The following is a 17,553-nucleotide window of genomic DNA, read 5'->3' on the forward strand; positions in this document are numbered from 1 at the left end:
GAACTATAAATACTGGCATCGAGAAATGTACAGACATTTAAGAAACAAACTTTCTTTGTAATAACTGTCAAGATTATTTAGCTAACACAGGTCCCTTGAAGACTTGTAAGACCTATTTGGAAAAGGTGTGAGAGAGTGTATGTACCCTGTAATCACAAGAGAACCCAGCAATATTAAGTCTGCCCCAATGTAGGTGGCGGTATCCAATTTTTAATTTTGCTCAGAACTGTTAGAAGAAAATCAAGTCAGTTTTGTGATTGGGTTTGCTATAGGAAGGCCTTGCCCCTGACAGAAATGTACAAGCCCGATCAACTTGTTTGCATTTCTGCCAAGGATTTATCTTCAGAAGCAAGTAGATGAAGAGATAAAGCTTGCTGGTACAAAGCCCACACACCTGGGACCCACTCAGTATAGCAGTGATGTAAGTGGGAATAAGATGGGAACCAACAGTGCAGGGGAAAGAGAAAGAAAAGGGGGTTGGAAACAAAATAAGATGAGGCTTCCTTTGCATAATGCAGAGGACTCTGAGGAAAGAAGGGAAAAAAAAGAATAAATTTTTATTCACTGATTGAATTTCAGGATATGCTTTTTGAAAGTCATCAGCTTATTCAGTTGCTTTCTTACAGAGCTTTGCCCATACTTGTGTGACAAAATCATCAGTCATTTAATGAGAGTGTAATTAGAATGAAACCATAGAGATTTCCTTTTCTTTCGTCCTTTCAGGAGAGGTCAGAAGGAGAGGTAGGGGGACTTCCCTGGTGGCGCAGTGGTTAAGAATCCACCTGCCAATGCAGGGGACACGGGTTCCAGCCCTGGTCTGGGAAGATCCCACATGCCGCAGAGCAACTAAGCTCGTGAGCCGCAACTACTGAGCCTGCACTCTAGAGCCCGCAAGCCATAACTACTGAAGCCCACGTGCCTAGCGCCCGTGCTCTGCAGCAAGAGAAGCCACCACGATGAGAAGCCCGTGCACTGCAACGAAGAGTAGCCCCCACTCACCCCAACGCAGCCATAAATAAATTTTTTAAAAAATAAGGGGAGGTAGGGTAAGGAAGGGGTAGCATACAATGAGAGCCATATTTTATGAAAGTGACATGTTTTGCTTTGAATTTTTTTTCCTGCTGGAGTTTCAAATAGATTATAAGAAGGAAAGGGAACACTGAAAGTCAGCCAAACAAGGTGAGATTCCAATGGTCCAGTCAGGGGTGCTGCGTTGAGCTGGGGCTTTCATGACAACTCCTTAGAGATACAGGAGGGAATGAATCCAGTCTCCCTTCTCTGGGGATCGCTGACTGAGCTCCCCAAACTCAAGGGGCACTGACTTCACTGAATCTACTCAAAAGCTTGTCACGGTGAGATGTTGAGAAGAAACAGTTCTAGGCTTTTCTAGCACAAACAGTGCTTCCTCTTGAATCGCACAAAAGATGGGAGGCATGCAGTAGGGAACAAAACGTTTGTCTAAAAGCCTGGCATGTGTAAGGAAGCGTTTCCCTAAAATACTGTTTCTGCTTTGGTTTGGCAAGAATGTGGGGAGTGAAGTAAAAAGCTCAGGGGGGAGCCAAGTTTCAGTAGTGAGACTGTCTTTATTGAGTCGGTCCCTTCAGTGGTCCTGTTTCTTCCCCATCTGCTGTGGCCACCCCTCTCCCTGTGGTCCACCCCTCCCTGCCGAGCTCTGGGTGGTCAAGTGAGGCACTGGTGGAGAGTAGAGGGTGGGAAGGCGGACAGAGGGTGGGTCTGTCTGGCGTGCTTCCTCCCAGCATCCGTGTGTCAGCAGTGGTTCCTCTAGGATGGCAGCTCCAGTGCTCTCAGGCTCCGGAAACACTCTTTCTTCCTTGTTTCCATCCCTTCACGCCTAGGGTGGGGACCACTTCCCACTGTGCTGATTTCTGGGTAATTCAGCCTCTCTGGTTGCTTTCTGTTAACCTGCCCACTGCTCTGTAAACAGCTGCTGCTTTAAATTCTCTCTTCAACTCTTTGAAGCCACGTCTCTGTGCAATGGGATGCTGACAGATATGGTAAGACTAAAATTTTCTCCGACCTGACAGAAACCCTGGCGAGCTGCAATTTCTAGTTGCCAAAAGCCAGATGATGGCCATCACATGGAGAGGTGCAAAGCATTTACTGTTTATAAAAACCTCAAGACAAACAGGTTATAGAAATTCTAGGCACAATTTCAAAGTCAATCTGAAGAAATGAATCAAATTCAACTAGGATTAATTAATGATGCACTTTTATAATCACCTGAACTACCTGCTGTGAAATTATATATTCCAAAGAGACTTCAAGAATTGTTCAAAACGAAATAATGTGAACTCTCTAGAATAGTTTATTAAAATATAAGTAAGTCAAACCCATGATTCAAAGTATAGCTTCTATAATACTTAGATTCTAATATTCTAAATGAAAAAAAAAGTGATTTGTTGCTTGAATATTAGAAAGTTCACATCATAGTAAAAGGTACTGGAACTTATTAGCAGTCTGCTTATTCTGCATCTGACATATAAATGATTATCTCATTATCACAGATTAAGGACTTATAGACTATGTCCAATACTCTTTGCGAAATGTACTGTCAAGTAACTGCTCACAAGAGCTTTATGCCCTTAAAAAAGACAAAAATATAATCTTAGAAACTGTAAAAAGATTTTCATAGCTTTGGATTTTTAAGTTTTGACCCTATTCTTTTTGTAGGTAGTGGGCGGCTTTATGGGTTAATTAGTACTTTCAATCTTAGCCAAAAAACGGAGAAACGATAGGGTTAGTTACTTACTATGCTTTTCTTGCTTGCAATTCAGCTGATTTTAATTGAATTGAAGATGTCACCAAAAGACTGTCACTAAGCTAAAGGGCTCAGGCTTTCAGCAAAACGTCTCTTCCAAGAGGTTGTGATGAGTTTGCGTATTGTCCGTATAACTTCAGAAAAGGAAGGGGAAACAAACACATGCTTTTGTTGCTATTTATCTCATTAGCCTTTGGTAGTTTGATCTAAGCTGTCCTTTCCAATCCCCAAGAGATCGTCGCCTTAACAGCACTGCCCCCTAGTGGTTGCCTGCTTTGGTGCAGCGTGAGTAAAGAAAAAAATTGCAAGATTTTCAATATATATAACCGTATTTATGAGTGCATTGCTGTATGAGTGTCTAAGATATCTTTCTGTGAGTTGGCTAGACATTTCTGTCCTGGTAAAAGATTAAAGCATGCTAAATTTTCATACATTTTCCCATAAATGAGTAAAAATAAGAAGTTAAGATACCATTAAATTATTTCTGATTTAATAAACAGACACAAATTACCTAATATTTTTGGTTGCCTATTATGTCAAGTATGTAAAAAAGTCATTAAAATTGAAGTATGAGCAAACGTTAAGTCAGTACCTATTCTGACATTTTATAGTACATTTATTCATTTAATGTCTAACTTTGGGGACAACAGTAAAGATGGAAGAGAGGATGGAAAGGATTTAAAATTTTCACATGTCTAATTTGGTTTTGTGTTATATTTTAATCAAGAAAATTATTTTAAATTAAGTTCTCATGAGCTATAGGAATGCTATTGGGAGGTTTAAGGACATAGTAAATTTTAAACCAAGGCTTTCTACTAGTATAGAGATAATAATTATGTATGTATATAGCTGACAAAACTGAGATAATAAGTTTTCAGTTTATTTAAAAATTTCAGGAGGAACAAATTATATATCAGTGTTTTGCATAGGGCAGTTCACATAGCACTGGTAATAAATTACTTTAGGCAAAGCAAAGTTTTATAAGTTTTTAATTGTTATACATTTTTATGAGCAACAGTGAGAATATAACTGAGAAACCAAATCTATGATTTCATAGATATTAATATTCATGACTACCTCTACATGAATTATAATGCTCAGGCACATACATTTGTGTTAAATTTGACTCTCGTTAAAATGGATTAGAAATACGAATTACAGTGATTCCAAAAGCCTGGATTTTGCTATTTCCGTTCTTCTGGTGCCATGTAACATGTTCCTTTGTCCAAGGTATTTCCTGTAAGCTGTAGTTACAACTAGAGCAAGGCTGTCCAAATAGAAATACAATATTAGCCATAAACATAATTTTATTTTATCTTTTATACACTTATTTTAACTATCGATGTACTTTTTTTTTTTTTTGTGGTACGCGGGCCTCTCACTGTTGTGGCCTCTCCCGTTGCGGAGCACAGGCTCCGGACGCGCAGACTCAGCGGCCATGACTCACGGGCCCAGCCGCTCCGCGGCATGTGGGATCTTCCCGAACCGGGGCACGAACCCGTGTCCCCTGCATCGGCAGGCGGACTCTCAACCACTGCGCCACCAGGGAAGCTCCATCGATGTACTTTCAAATTTTATAATGACATTTAAAAAAGGAAAAGAATTAGCTGAAATTCATTTTAATGATATAATTTTTAAAAATCTAACATATGCAAATATTATTTTAGCTTGTAGTCAATATTAAATATTATTGAAGTAGTTTACATTCGTTTTTTCATACTAAGTTTTTGCCATCTGGTGTGTATTTTACATTTAAAGCACATCTCCATTTGGCTTCGGCACATTTCAAATGCTCGACAGCTCCACAGAACTAGTACTGAATAGTGATGTCATCAGATTAAGGTTCAGTTTTTGGTAAAAATATCCCATAGGTGGTGGGGCATACCTCCATCCAGAAGCACATGCCTGATGGCTTTTTGGTGATATCGGCAGTCAGTGATTACTATTGTCTGAATCTGATGATTCATTAAAGGTTGTAAAATGGTGGCACTGAAAATTTAAAATTCCTTCTTCATTTATTAGATGAAATACTTCTATGAAAAGAGACATCTCACCTACTACTTGGTTACTTGGAATAGTTTGCATAGAGAAAGCAGGATAAATATTTGATCTCTCCCCTTTATTTTCTATTTCTAATTTTTTAAATCGAAGTATAGTTGATTTACAATGTGTTAATTTCTGTACAGCAAAGTGTTTCAGTTATACATATATATATATTATTTTTCATATTCTTTTCCATTATGGCTTATCACAGGATATTGAATATAGTCCCCTGTGCTATACAGTAGGACCTTGTTGTTCACCCATCCTATATACTAGTTTGCATCTGCTAGCCCCAAACTCCCATTCCATCCCTCCTCCATCCTCCCTGATCTCTACTCTTTATGTGCTAGTTTGTAAAGTAATGATTTTGGTTTCCCTGCATTTTCAAGGATGGTCAGTAGTATTTTATTTTCATAGTAGCATTAGGAATACACGAAGTTTAGCACACTTGATGTGTTTCAACTTACTGCAGTTACTGTGTTTATTATTGTTTCACTTTTCTCACCTTTGGCTGCTGGGAGCTTCTTTAACTTAATATCAGCATTCTGATATCATCAAGGCTGCCTCTGATATTCTGATATCATCTTATATATTTCCTGCCACAGATCTGTAATCAGTTGCTTCTTCAAGGAGCACTTGATTCCTTTTAGTAGAAAATGGTATGTGGAGACCATGATCTCAGTGTGTGAGATCGAGCACTTGTTTCTAAGTCTTTTCAGAGGACAAAGCTAGGAATTATTTAGTTTAGTAAAATAATGTGTATCATAAAATACTTCTTATTCAAATTTAGTAGTAGAGGATTTTCGTTTTTGCTGTGTACTTTCCTTACGTCAAATATTCAGGTTTTCAATGATATGAGTATAATTACTCATTTGCTTTTATCCGTAATACACACACATGGTCTCAGAATAAATATTAAGATACCACCAAGAACATGATGAAAATATCAGTGTAAGCTTCTCTGTAGTTGTTTTTGTCCTTATGGTAACATTCCACTCAGGACAAGAGTCAAATCTCTGTTTCAAAGACACTTGGAAGCGTCCTCCTGGTGCTGTTATGCCACCTGCTGGACATAAGGCTCAGCTGTCACATTTTGATGTTTAGAGATTGCTTTATGTTAAATTTAATTTTATAATTATGTAAATTTTTATATGACTCTAAAGTCAAATTTAGAAAACAAATCTAGTTTTTATTCTTATCCCCTCTTCCCCTCTGTCCTATTTCCTACCTCTGCCTTTTGGTTACTATTTTATTTTTAAATGCTCTGATTTATCCTTTCATTAAGGTTAATGTTTACTTATAACTGTATTAATTTTACATATGCACCTATATCATATATATATTTTATCCCCTTCCTCTTTATTAGACAAGTGTTAGCGTAATTTTCAGACTTTCCTTCATCTGAAAAAATTACATGTATTATTCCAAGTGGAGAAAAGTATACATATATAAAATATACATAAATAATGTATCAATATATTAACCTGGAGTGTTGGATTTTGCTTTGTTAAGTGATCTGAAAATCCTTTCTAAGAAACTGGTGAATTAAGCCCTTTTACATTTATCAATAGGATCTAGATGTTTGAATGTTAAAAGATCTTAAAAAATTTAAGATCTGAGCAAAAATTGATTCAAAAGGGCAGTGCCAAACTGGAACTTTCTAATAGCTCCACTGACGCAAGCCTGGGGAGAAAGTTACAGAGAAAAGGTGGAAGCAAAGTGAGGAAATTACTGATCAGCTGCAGCTTAAAGCCCAGTTGGCTCTTTGTGGTGGGTTGCCCTTAGGTCTCAATTTTGTAACCTGGAAGCATTTAAGGCTTAGGTTTTGGTTTGCTTACACAGGGTTCTGTGGCATCAGGGCATGAGTCTAATGGCCTCCTTGTTTAATTAACAGGCATCAGTTTTGTCACATTAATGTTATGTATATTTCCACAGATATAATATATACACGCACCCCTAATCTCATTGCTTTACATTCCTATCCTTTCACTGGATGGTCTTTACCAGTCTGATCCATGAACTGTTTGTTACTAAGCCATGGCATATGTACAGAAAGCAAAAGAACACATTTAGAAATGTTTAGGCAATCTGCCGTAAAGTCCAAGCATGTGACTGTGTATTTTACAAAAATAGCGGTTTGCCATTGTTTGGGGGGAAAACAAAAAGCAAACGAACAAAAAAACTACTGGTCCTTCCTGACCAATGGTTTGAGAAGTACTGGTCTACAATGTTTGCTTGCTCTCTCCCTTTTGCATATCTTTTTGTATTTAGAAAGGTTTGTGTTTCTTTGTTCTGATGCCTTTTTCTTAACATTTTGACATGAGCTAATATGATGTATGAATTTACTAATATCTGTGTATGATACCTTTAATCCCCCTTTTACTACCTCCTCCTAACATCCTACTATGAAGGAAATTGACATTAGCTAGTGACCCCTTCTTCTCCGTTTCCCATTCCCCAGAATCTACTTTCAACGAATACCTTTTTCCTCCCCATTGATACCTGTGAGACAATCAGAGGGCTTCCTCTACGTCTCACATCCTCTTTCTCATCTACCCTCCATCCTTTGGCCATTTTCTCTTACACCCTCTCCCTTAGACCTGCAGGGACTCTTAACTTGTACAAACAAATACACTGTACTTAGTGCTCACTACGACTACTACTGTTCATGTCTCTTCCATCATTTTGGCTGTCTGAAGCTTGTCCTCCAGGAAATTAACCAGGAAAGACTCATAGGAACTATACTCTGGGTTCTTAAGTGGGCGTAAGCAATTGTGACCATTACATTTAAAGATCAGTGTAGCTGGATATAAACTCCTTAGCTCAGGCTTCCTTTCCTTGTGTGTCTCAAACATTACCCTGTTGTCCTCTGGCACAAAGCACTGCTATTGCCAAGTCTGATGACCGTCTCATTTTCTTTCTTTATAAGGGATATGAACCTTTAAATTTGGCACCAGAAAGAATTTTTTCTTTTTATTTAGAGATCAATAGTTTTACTAGACTGTGTTTAGGTGCAGGGCCATTCTGGGTCCATTTTGCCAGGTATGTCCTTTCGATATGTAGTGCAAGTCTTTTTTTAATTTCAGAAAAATATTCTTGAATTATAATTGACAATATATGTTCTCTTTCATTACACGGATTCTCTTTTATAGGTACTTCTATGAGACTAGGTCTCCTTTCCTGTTGTCTATATAAGTATATATATAAGTATGTATATATATTTTATCTTTTTACTTAAAAGTTATTCTTTCCCATTCTGTTTTTCTTAAAGCAGTTTCTGTGGTGTTCATTCACTGCTTTGGTTGTTCTTATTTAGTCTTGAGATTTTAAAGTGAATTTTTCTTTCCTCTCTAACATTTTCCCAAATTTTATAGACTTGCTTTTTAAGTCCGTGTTTTCTCTAATTAGCATCTTTTTTAAAAATTCTGGGTTATGCTGTTCTTTCAAGGCTCCTATCATTTATTTCCCTTTTATTTGGCTTGACGTGAATTATTAGATTGTCATTTTTGGTTGGCCTGTCTTGCCAGCATGCGTTTCATGTCTGTAGGGACATTATTGTGTTTCAAAGTCCATTTTCCCTTATGGCTTTGACGGCAATTGTTTTGTGTACTAATGTTTAAGTGGCATGAGTTTCCTTTACTCTTAGGAGGGAAGGTGGGATCAGGAGAGCTTCCTGGCTTCGCAGCTCTAGCATCCCGCATCTGTTTTGGGAAGCGTTCACAATGACAGCCTTACAGTGTCTGGTATCTACTCTTTCCCCCTCCCCAACTTTTATCTGGATCTTCTCTTGCTCGTGTCTCCTTTGCCCCTATTGTCTCTTTCCCGCTCAATACGGATTCCATCCCCAGCATCCTCTCCTCGTTGTGGGGCTTTGTCTCAGAGGGGACGTTGGTTACGTCTGTTACGGGTCTCTGTTGAGGGTCCATGGGGCCCAGGCTGCTCCAGCACCACCCACAGTGGTGCTCTGTGTTCACCCACAGACTGGAGCCAACAAGACTCTACAGGCTCCTGGGGCCACAGGAGGCCCTTTTGCCTCCTCCTTTCTGTTTCCTGTAACACGCATATCTTAACGTCACCAGTCATTGATTCCAGCCCACACATATACTGGGGCTACACAGGGATATGTTTTCCCACCACTGGACTGTAGATGTGGCCTGTGAGGTTTTGCGTTTGCTCTCCTAGTTGCTCTGTTTGCATGGGGTGATTTGGGGAGCTCAAAAATGATGCCATCTTGCTGCCATTTTCCAGATAACTGTTAAAAAGACTGAAAGTTTGGAGGCTTCTGTTTTACGTGGTTAGTGAGCATCTCTATGCCTTTGTCTACGGTAACGGTTTTTCTGACGCGCTACACTGTGTCATCATCCTGGTCGCGTCATCAGACACGCACGTGAACACTCGAATCTTCAGCAGTGACATCTCCGCAGTTCGGGGATCCGTTGACGTCTTTTCACACTGCCAGGACCCTATCTAATGTCCCCTCTCCAGCCTGGGAAGAATCCCACTGTGGTCCCGAGTGTCCTGGATGCTGACACAGGCCAGTAGAACACGGTTGCTCTTCAGAAGTGTCCCTTCATGATCACCGGGCCTTGGACAGTAGGAAACACCTCCTCTTCCTTTCCTTCCCCAACAGGGTATTAGCAATGATTCCTTTTTTTTTTTTAATTGAAGTATAGTTGATTTATAATGTTGTGTTAATTTCTGCTGTACAGCAAATTGACTCATTTATATATATACATATTCTTTTTCATATCTTTTCCATTATGGTTTATCTCAGGATACTGAATCTAGTTCCCTGTGCTATACAGCAGGACTTTACTGTTTATCTATTTTACATATAATAGTTTGCATCTGCTAATCCCAAACTCCCAATCCTTCCCTCTCCCACCTCCCTCCCACTTGGCAACCAGAAGTCTATTCTCTATTGTCTATGATTCTGTTTCTGTTTCATAGATAGGTTCATTTGTGTCATATTTTAGATTCCACAAATAAGTGATATCATATATTTGTCTTTGTCTTTCTGACTGACTTCACTTAGTATAATAATCTCTAGTTGCATCCATGTTGCTGCAAATAGCATTATTTCATTTTTTATGGCTGAGTAATATTCCTTTGTGTATATGTGCCACATCTTCTTTATCCATTCATCTGTCAATGGACATTTAGGTTGTTTCCCTGTCTTGGCTATTGTGAATAGTGCTGCTATGAACACAGAGGTGCATATATCGTTTAGAATTATAGTTTTGTCTGGATATATGCCGAGGAGTGGGATCGCTGGATCATGTCGCAACTCTATTTTTAGTTTTCTGAGGAACCTCCATACTGTTTTCCACAGTGGCTGCACCAACTTACATTCTCACCAACCGTGTATGAGGGTTCCCTTTTCTCCACATTTGTTATTTGTAGACTTTTTTTTTTTGTGACATGGTTTACTTTAATAAAAAATACAGCTGAACATTTATCACAGATTCTATGAAACTATACACAATGACATTCTCTCTGCATAGTAACCAGCACTGATGTGCGTAACTTGAATTTTTAGATGGATTATTTATAATCCTTTAAAGTGCAATTTATTTAAGGGTTTAAGCCAATCACAGGATAAAGGATCTTTCTAATAAATGAGTAACATTAAAAAGATGATATATTTGGATAAATCTTTCAAAAATCAGAACTCATTTTGCCAAATGTACTTGTGTTGTAATAATAACACCCTCCCCTGGCAAACTCCAAACTTGACTTAATTGCTGATGATTAAGAAGATTCTCTAAAGAGCTTTTTCTGATGTTAACATTTGTCTGTTCGATACATACTAACTAAAGTGAACTAAGAGTCTAGAGTAGTTCCTTTAGCCCTGAGTTCTATAACCACAATGGAGTTCCTGTTTGAACGTAAGAGACTGTTATGAACTTTCCCCGTTCTATTTGAGGGGAAAATGAAGAACTCAGTTGCTTCTCTGACTCTCAGCGGCATAACTGTGCTTTGGGCTACAGTGTTAATGTCTAGGATGAAATTAAGGTAGCAAGAATGGGTGTCATCTAAGAAATAACCAGAAAATGCTTTAGAATAGAGAAATGAACTCTGAGAGGAACATTTCTAGGAGCTGTCTGACAGGACAGGAGGGACTGCGACACGAAGGCCATTCACTGCTGTGACTGTATGTTGTCATTGTTTTTGTTTTTTGTCCATTTCCTTCTGTTGGTGGAAATAACTGATTCCAATATGCTGCTGCCACCAAAAGATGACGAACAAGATTCCTTTTCAACAGTAACAAAGGAGCAAACTATTTCGTAAGGCAGCAATGCTAGCCTGACTTTACTTGAAGACTGTTTCCCTCTTGAAAAGCCCCTTACGTGAGCATCTGCAAAGTCGTATGTTGCTGTACTGGCTCAGCAATTATTCATCCAGAAAGAGGGTACTTTAGGGGTTGGAGGTGGAGGGGAAAAAAAAGAACTTTTCCCCCCAGGTGTACACACAAAGCTTTAGCCGATCCTAGGAGTGCTATGATCACAGGTTTCGGTTTTCCTCAAAGTTCTTCTTCGGAAATTCTGGATGGAGCTGAGTAAGGCCCCTTGGCTCACGCCATTCACAGCCTGGGGTAGAAGCTGTGTGGGTGCCTCTGTGCTCTCAGGAGGCAAGGGAGCTGCTGGTGGTAGAGGGGGAGGTAATGCGGGCATCCCTGCTGTGGAGGGTGGAGTCGGTGATGATGGGGATGTGAGAGGTGAGCTGGCCCCAGATCCTGCTGAATTATTGGAGTTGCTGTATTTTGCTGAAGGCTCTTCACTATTTTCAAGAGCAGATCGTTTTGACTTCTTTCAAGCTATAATCTCCCTCTGTTTTCTTTCTTCTTCAGATCCATGGTGAGGCTGAGCTCTCATCAGTCTTTGATGCTGGTGGACCTGTTTCTGTTCGTCAATTAGCCTCTTTTCTATACATTCTTTGGCAATGCTCGATGCCTCTTTTAACTTTGTGGGGATCTTAAACTGTGGCTTTTCCGAGGTAGTTAGCAGAACATCACTGAATAATGGCATCTGTAAGAGCCAGAAAAGGGTGGACCTGCCACCTTTACAGGCTTCACAACACAGCGTAGACTCCAACATGGCCACCACAGCCATAGACAGTGCAGGAGAGAAGGCGTCTACAGGCACTGAGTCTGGCGGTCGTCATCTCATACAGTAAGTGGCCAAAGCAGTGGACGTCCACACTCTCCAATGTACTGATTTTCCTGAATTGTGAGAAATAAGATTGGTAGAAAGAAGGAAGGCCCAACAAGGAATTCTCAAGGTCCAGCAGCCAGCAAGTGTCCCCTTCCAGCATCACGTTGGAAGCATGAAGATGCCCATAAGGGAATCCCTTGTCACGGAGAAACCTTAGTACCTCTAATATTTGTCGCCCGTATGTTTTGATTTGCTGGAGTTCAAGGCCTTGAATCTTCTTAGGGTTGCAGTAGTCCCTTAGGAATGGGTCTTTTGGTTGATCAAGTCCTTCAAAGTTCCTTTTTCATTAAACATTCTAATTAGCAATGCTGAGGATTTGTTAGCTGTGGCAAAGGTAACATGATAGACGTAAGGGTGCAAACAGGCTGGCAAAGTTTGACTAGACACTGAAAATCTTTATCTGACAGATACTAGTCAGGACCAAGGTCAGCCCGGCTTAACACTAGCCACTTCTCTGGCTGATTTTTACTCTTCATCAAGAAATACTTCTTCCTTTTCCTCCAACCTATGTATTTCAGTGGTTCCACCACCTCCCACTTTGGTTCTGATTGGAAGAACGTGGAAACCTGTTGTAAGGCAATCTCAGTATAGTTTGCAGAATAGTTGTTTGGATCTAAAGACGTCTTACCCAGCTCACAATTAGACAAGATACGATTTGCGGTGATAATGTTGAGATAGTTCTGAAGACCTTTCTGCCTCTCAGCTATGAATTCACGATCCGTTACCAATCCGTTTTTTGGGAGGAAGAGGTAGACTTAGGCCTGCAATCTGTTGTTCAGCAAATCAAAGTCACTGTATCTCCTAACAATCTGTCGGCTATTTTCTACAGAAATTCCTCGTTGTACCCAAATGATATATTCTGTGTGGGACGGCAGGCTCTGGCTCGCCTCAACGGCTGCTGTCAGCAGCACTGTGTTGTCCAGCAGGACCTTGCTGGCCGGTGGCTTCTCCATGAAGGCCATCCCGGGATGCCCATCCACCAACGCCTCGGGACCAGGGCCAGGTCCAAGAGGCACTGACTCCCATCACTTGCTGGGATCTGCTGCTGCCCAGACATTTTAACGATGGCCATTCTAGCTGGCCTGAGGTGATACCTCGTTCTAATTTTGATTTGCATTTCTCTAATAATTAGCAGTGTTGAGCATCTTTTCACGTGCCTATTGGCCATCTGCATTTCCTCTTTGGAGAAATGTCCATTTAGGTCTTCTGCCCATTTCTCTATTGGATTGTTTGCTTTTTTTGCTGTTGAATTGTATGAGCTGTTTGTGTATTTTGGAGATGAAGCCCTTGTTGGTTGCATCATTTACAAATATTTTCTCCCATTCTGTAGGTTGTGTTTTCATTTAGTTTATGGTTTCCTTTGGTGGGAGCACTGATTCTTAATGAGGGTGGTAGAGGATGAGGCTTAGAGAAGTTTGACCCCAGTGGGAAGATAGAAAGATGAGGAAATACACGGAAGCATTCAGTAGTTGGACAGAGAGCTTCCCAAGGGATTCTATTAGGCATCTGTTAGGGTTGTGTTTGGAGTCTCTACCCTGGGTGGTGGAGAGAGAGAGAGGATGCCCTAAGAATTAGCCCTCGGTCCAGACGCCTTGGGCAGAGAGATGGGAAGACGACGACTCTTTTTTTTTTTTTTTTTTTTTACATCTTTATTGGAGTAAAATTGCTTTACAATGGTGTGTTAGTTTCTGCTTTATAACAAAGTGAATCAGTTATACATATACATATGTTCTCATATCTCTTCCCTCTTACGTCTCCCTCCCTCCCACCCCTCCAGGTGGTCACAAAGCACCGAGCTGATCTGCCTGTGCTATGCAGCTGCTTCCCACTAGCTATCTACCTTACGTTTGGTAGTGTATATATGTCCATGCCTCTCTCTTGCTTTGTCACAGCTTACCGTTCCCCCTCCCCATATCCTCAAGTCCATTCTCTAGTTAGGTCTGTGTCTTTACTCCTGTCTTACCCCTAGGTTCTTCATGACATTTTTTCCCCTTAAATTCCATATATATGTGTTAGCATACGGTATTTGTCTTTCTCTTTCTGACTTACTTCACTCTGTATGACAGTCTCTAGATCTACCCACCTCATTACAAATAGCTCAATTTTGTTTCTTTTTATGGCTGAGTAATATTCCATTGTATATATGTGCCACATCTTCTTTATCCATTCATCCGATGATGGACACTTAGGTTGTTTCCATCTCCGGGCTATTGTAAACAGAGCTGCAATGAACATTGTGGTACATGTCTCTTTTTGAATTATGGTTCTCTCAGGTGATATGCCCAGTAGTGGGATTGCTGGGTCATATGGTAGTTCTATTTTTAGTTTTTTAAGGAACCTCCATACTGTTCTCCATAATGGCTGTACCACTTCACATTCCCACCAGCAGTGCAAGAGTGTTCCCTTTTCTCCACACCCTCTCCAGCATTTATTGTTTCTAGATTTTTTGATGATGGCCATTCTGACTGGTGTGAGATAATATCTCATTGTAGTTTTGATTTGCATTTCTCTAATGATTAATGATGTTGAGCATTCTTTCATGTGTTTCTTGGCAGTCTGTATATCTTCTTTGGAGAAATGTCTATTTAGGTCTTCTGCCCATTTTTGGATTGGGTTGTTTGTTTTTTTGTTATTGAGCTGCATGAGCTGCTTATAAATTTTGGAGATTAATCCTTTGTCAGTAGCTTCATTTGCAAATGTTTTCTCCCATTCTGAGGGTTGTCTTTTGGTCTTGTTTATGGTTTCCTTTGCTGTGCAAAAGCTTTTAAGTTTCATTAGGTCCCATTTGTTTATTTTTGTTTTTCTTTCCATTTCTCTAGGAGGTGGGTCAAAAAGGATCTTGCTGTGATTTATGTCATGGAGTGTTCTGCCTATGTTTTCCTCTAAGAGTTTGACAGTGTCTGGCCTTACATTTAGGTCTTTAATCCATTTTGAGCTATTTTTGTGTATGGTGTTAGGGAGTGATCTGATCTCATACTTTTACATGTAGCTGTCCAGTTTTCCCAGCACCACTTATTGAAGAGGCTGTCCTTTCTCCACTGTACATTCCTGCCTCCTTTATCAAAGATAAGGTGACCATATGTGCGTGGGTTTACCTCTGGACTTTCTATCCTGTTCCACTGATTGATCTGTTTTTGTGCCAGTACCATACTGTCTTGATTACTGTAGCTTTGTAGTATAGTCTGAAGTCAGGGAGCCTGATTTCTCCAGCTCCGTTTTTCTTTCTCAAGTTTGCTTTGGCTATTCGGGGTCTTTTGTGTTTCCATACAAATTGTGAGTTTTTTTGTTCTAGTTCTGTGAAAAATGCCAGTGGTAGTTTGATAGGGATTGCATGGAATCTGTAGATTGCTTTGGGTAGTAGAGTCATTTTCAAAATGTTGATTCTTCCAATCCAAGAACATGGCATATCTCTCCATCTATTGGTATCATCTTTAATTTCTTTCATCAGTGTCTTATAATTTTCTGCATACAGGTCTTTTGTCTCCTTAGGTAGGTTTATTCCTAGATATTTTATTCTTTTTGTTGCAATGGTATATTTGAGTGTTTTCTTGATTTCACTTTCAGATTCTTCATCATTAGTGTATAGGAATGCCAGAGATTTCTGTGCATTAATTTTGTATCCTGCTACTTTACCAAATTCATTGATTAGCTCTAGGAGTTTTCTGGTAGCACCTTTAGGATTCTCTTTGTATAGTATCGTGTCATCTGCAAACAGTGACAGCTTTACTTCTTCTTTTCCGATTTGGATTCCTTTTATTTCCTCTTCTCCTCTGATTGCTGTGGCTAAAACTTCCAAAACTATGTTGAATAAGAGTGGTGAGAGTGGGCAACCTTGTCTTGTTCCTGATCTTAGTGGAAATGCTTTCAGTTTTTCACCATTGAGGACGATGTTGTCTGTGGGTTTGTCATATATGGCCTTTATTATGTTGAGGAAAGTTCCCTCTATGCCTTCTTTCTGCAGGGTTTTTATCATAAATGGGTGTTGAATTTTGTCGAAAGCTTTCTCTGTATCTATTGAGATGATCATATGTTTTTTCTCCTTCTATTTGTTAATATGGTGTATCATGTTGATTGATTTGCATATACTGAAGAATCCTTACCTTCCTGGAATAAACCCCACTTGATCATGGTGTATGATCCTGTTAATGTGCTGTTGGATTCTGTTTGCTAGTATTTTGTTGAGGAATTTTGCATCTATGATCATCAGTGATATTGGCCTGTAGTTTTCTTTCCTTTTAACATCCTTGTCTGGTTTTGGTATCAAGGTGATGGTGGTCTTGTAGAAAGAGTTTGGGAGTGTTCCTCCCTCTGCTATACTTTGGAAGAGTTTGAGAAAGATAGGTGTTAGCTCTTTTCTAAATGTTGGATGGAATTTGCCTGTGAAGCCATCTGGTCCTGGGCTTTTGTTTGTTGGAAGATTTTTAATCACAGTTTCAATTTCAGTGCTTGTGATTGGTCTGTTCATATTTTCTCTTTGTCCATTTCTTCCAGGTTGTCCATTTTATTGGCATAGAGTTGCTTGTAGTAATCTCTCATGATCTTTTGTATTTCTGCAGTGTCAGTTGTTACTTCCCCTTTTTAGTTTCTAATTCTATTGATTTCAGTCTTCTCCCTTTTTTTCTTGATGAGTCTGGCTAACGGTTTATCAATTTTGTTTATCTTCTCAAAGAACCAGCTTTTAGTTTTATTGATCTTTGCTATCGTTTCCTTCATTTCTTTTTCATTTATTTCTGATCTGATTTTTATGATTTCTTTCCTTCTGCTAACTGTGGGTTTTTTTTTGTTCTTCTTTCTCCAATTGCTTTAGGTGCAAGGTTAGGTTGTTTATTTGAGATGTTTCCTATTTCTTAAGGTAGGATTGTATTGCTATAAACTTCCCTCTTAGAACTGCTTTTGCTGCATCCTATAGGTTTTGGGTCGTTGTGTCTACATTGTCATTTGTTTCTAGGTATTTTTAAATTTCCTCTTTGATTTCTTCAGTGATCACTTCATTATTAAGTAGTGTATTGTTTAGCCTCCATGTGTTTGTATTTTTTACAGATCTTTTCCTGTAATTGATATCTAGTCTCACAGCGTTGTGGTCGGAAAAGATACTTGATACAATTTCAGTTTTCTTAAATTTACCAAGGCTTGATTTGTGACCCAAGATATGATCTATCCTGGAGAATGTTCCATGAGCACTTGAGGAAAATGTGTATTCTGTTGTTTTTGGATGGAATGTCCTATAAATATCAATTAAGTCCATGTTGTTTAATGTATCATTTAAAGCTTGTGTTTCCTTATTGATTTTCATTTTGGATGATCTGTCCTTTGGTAAAAGTGGGGTGTTAAAGTCCCCTACTATGAATGTGTTACTGTCGATTTCCCCTTTTATGGCTGTTAGTATTTGCCTTATGTATTGAGGTGCTCCTATGTTGGGTGCATAAATATTTACAATTGTTATATCTTCTTGGATCGATCCCTTGATCATTATGTAGTGTCCTTCTTTGTCTCTTCTAATAGTCTTTATTTTCAAGT

At 39.3% G+C, this 17,553-nt stretch overlaps 1 protein-coding gene and 1 pseudogene across 9 annotated transcripts in view; both read right to left on the reverse strand.

The window, feature by feature from the left end:
• Positions 1 to 17,553, reverse strand: part of DLGAP1 (DLG associated protein 1) — a 1,249,429-nt gene that overhangs the window by 417,710 nt on the left and 814,166 nt on the right. The gene's annotated exons all lie outside the window — the stretch shown is intronic.
• Positions 9,740 to 16,086, reverse strand: LOC137203454 (PX domain-containing protein kinase-like protein pseudogene; annotated as a pseudogene).

Source organism: Pseudorca crassidens, chromosome 12, assembly GCF_039906515.1.
Source record: "Pseudorca crassidens isolate mPseCra1 chromosome 12, mPseCra1.hap1, whole genome shotgun sequence".
In the NCBI taxonomy this organism is placed as follows: domain Eukaryota; kingdom Metazoa; phylum Chordata; class Mammalia; order Artiodactyla; family Delphinidae; genus Pseudorca; species Pseudorca crassidens.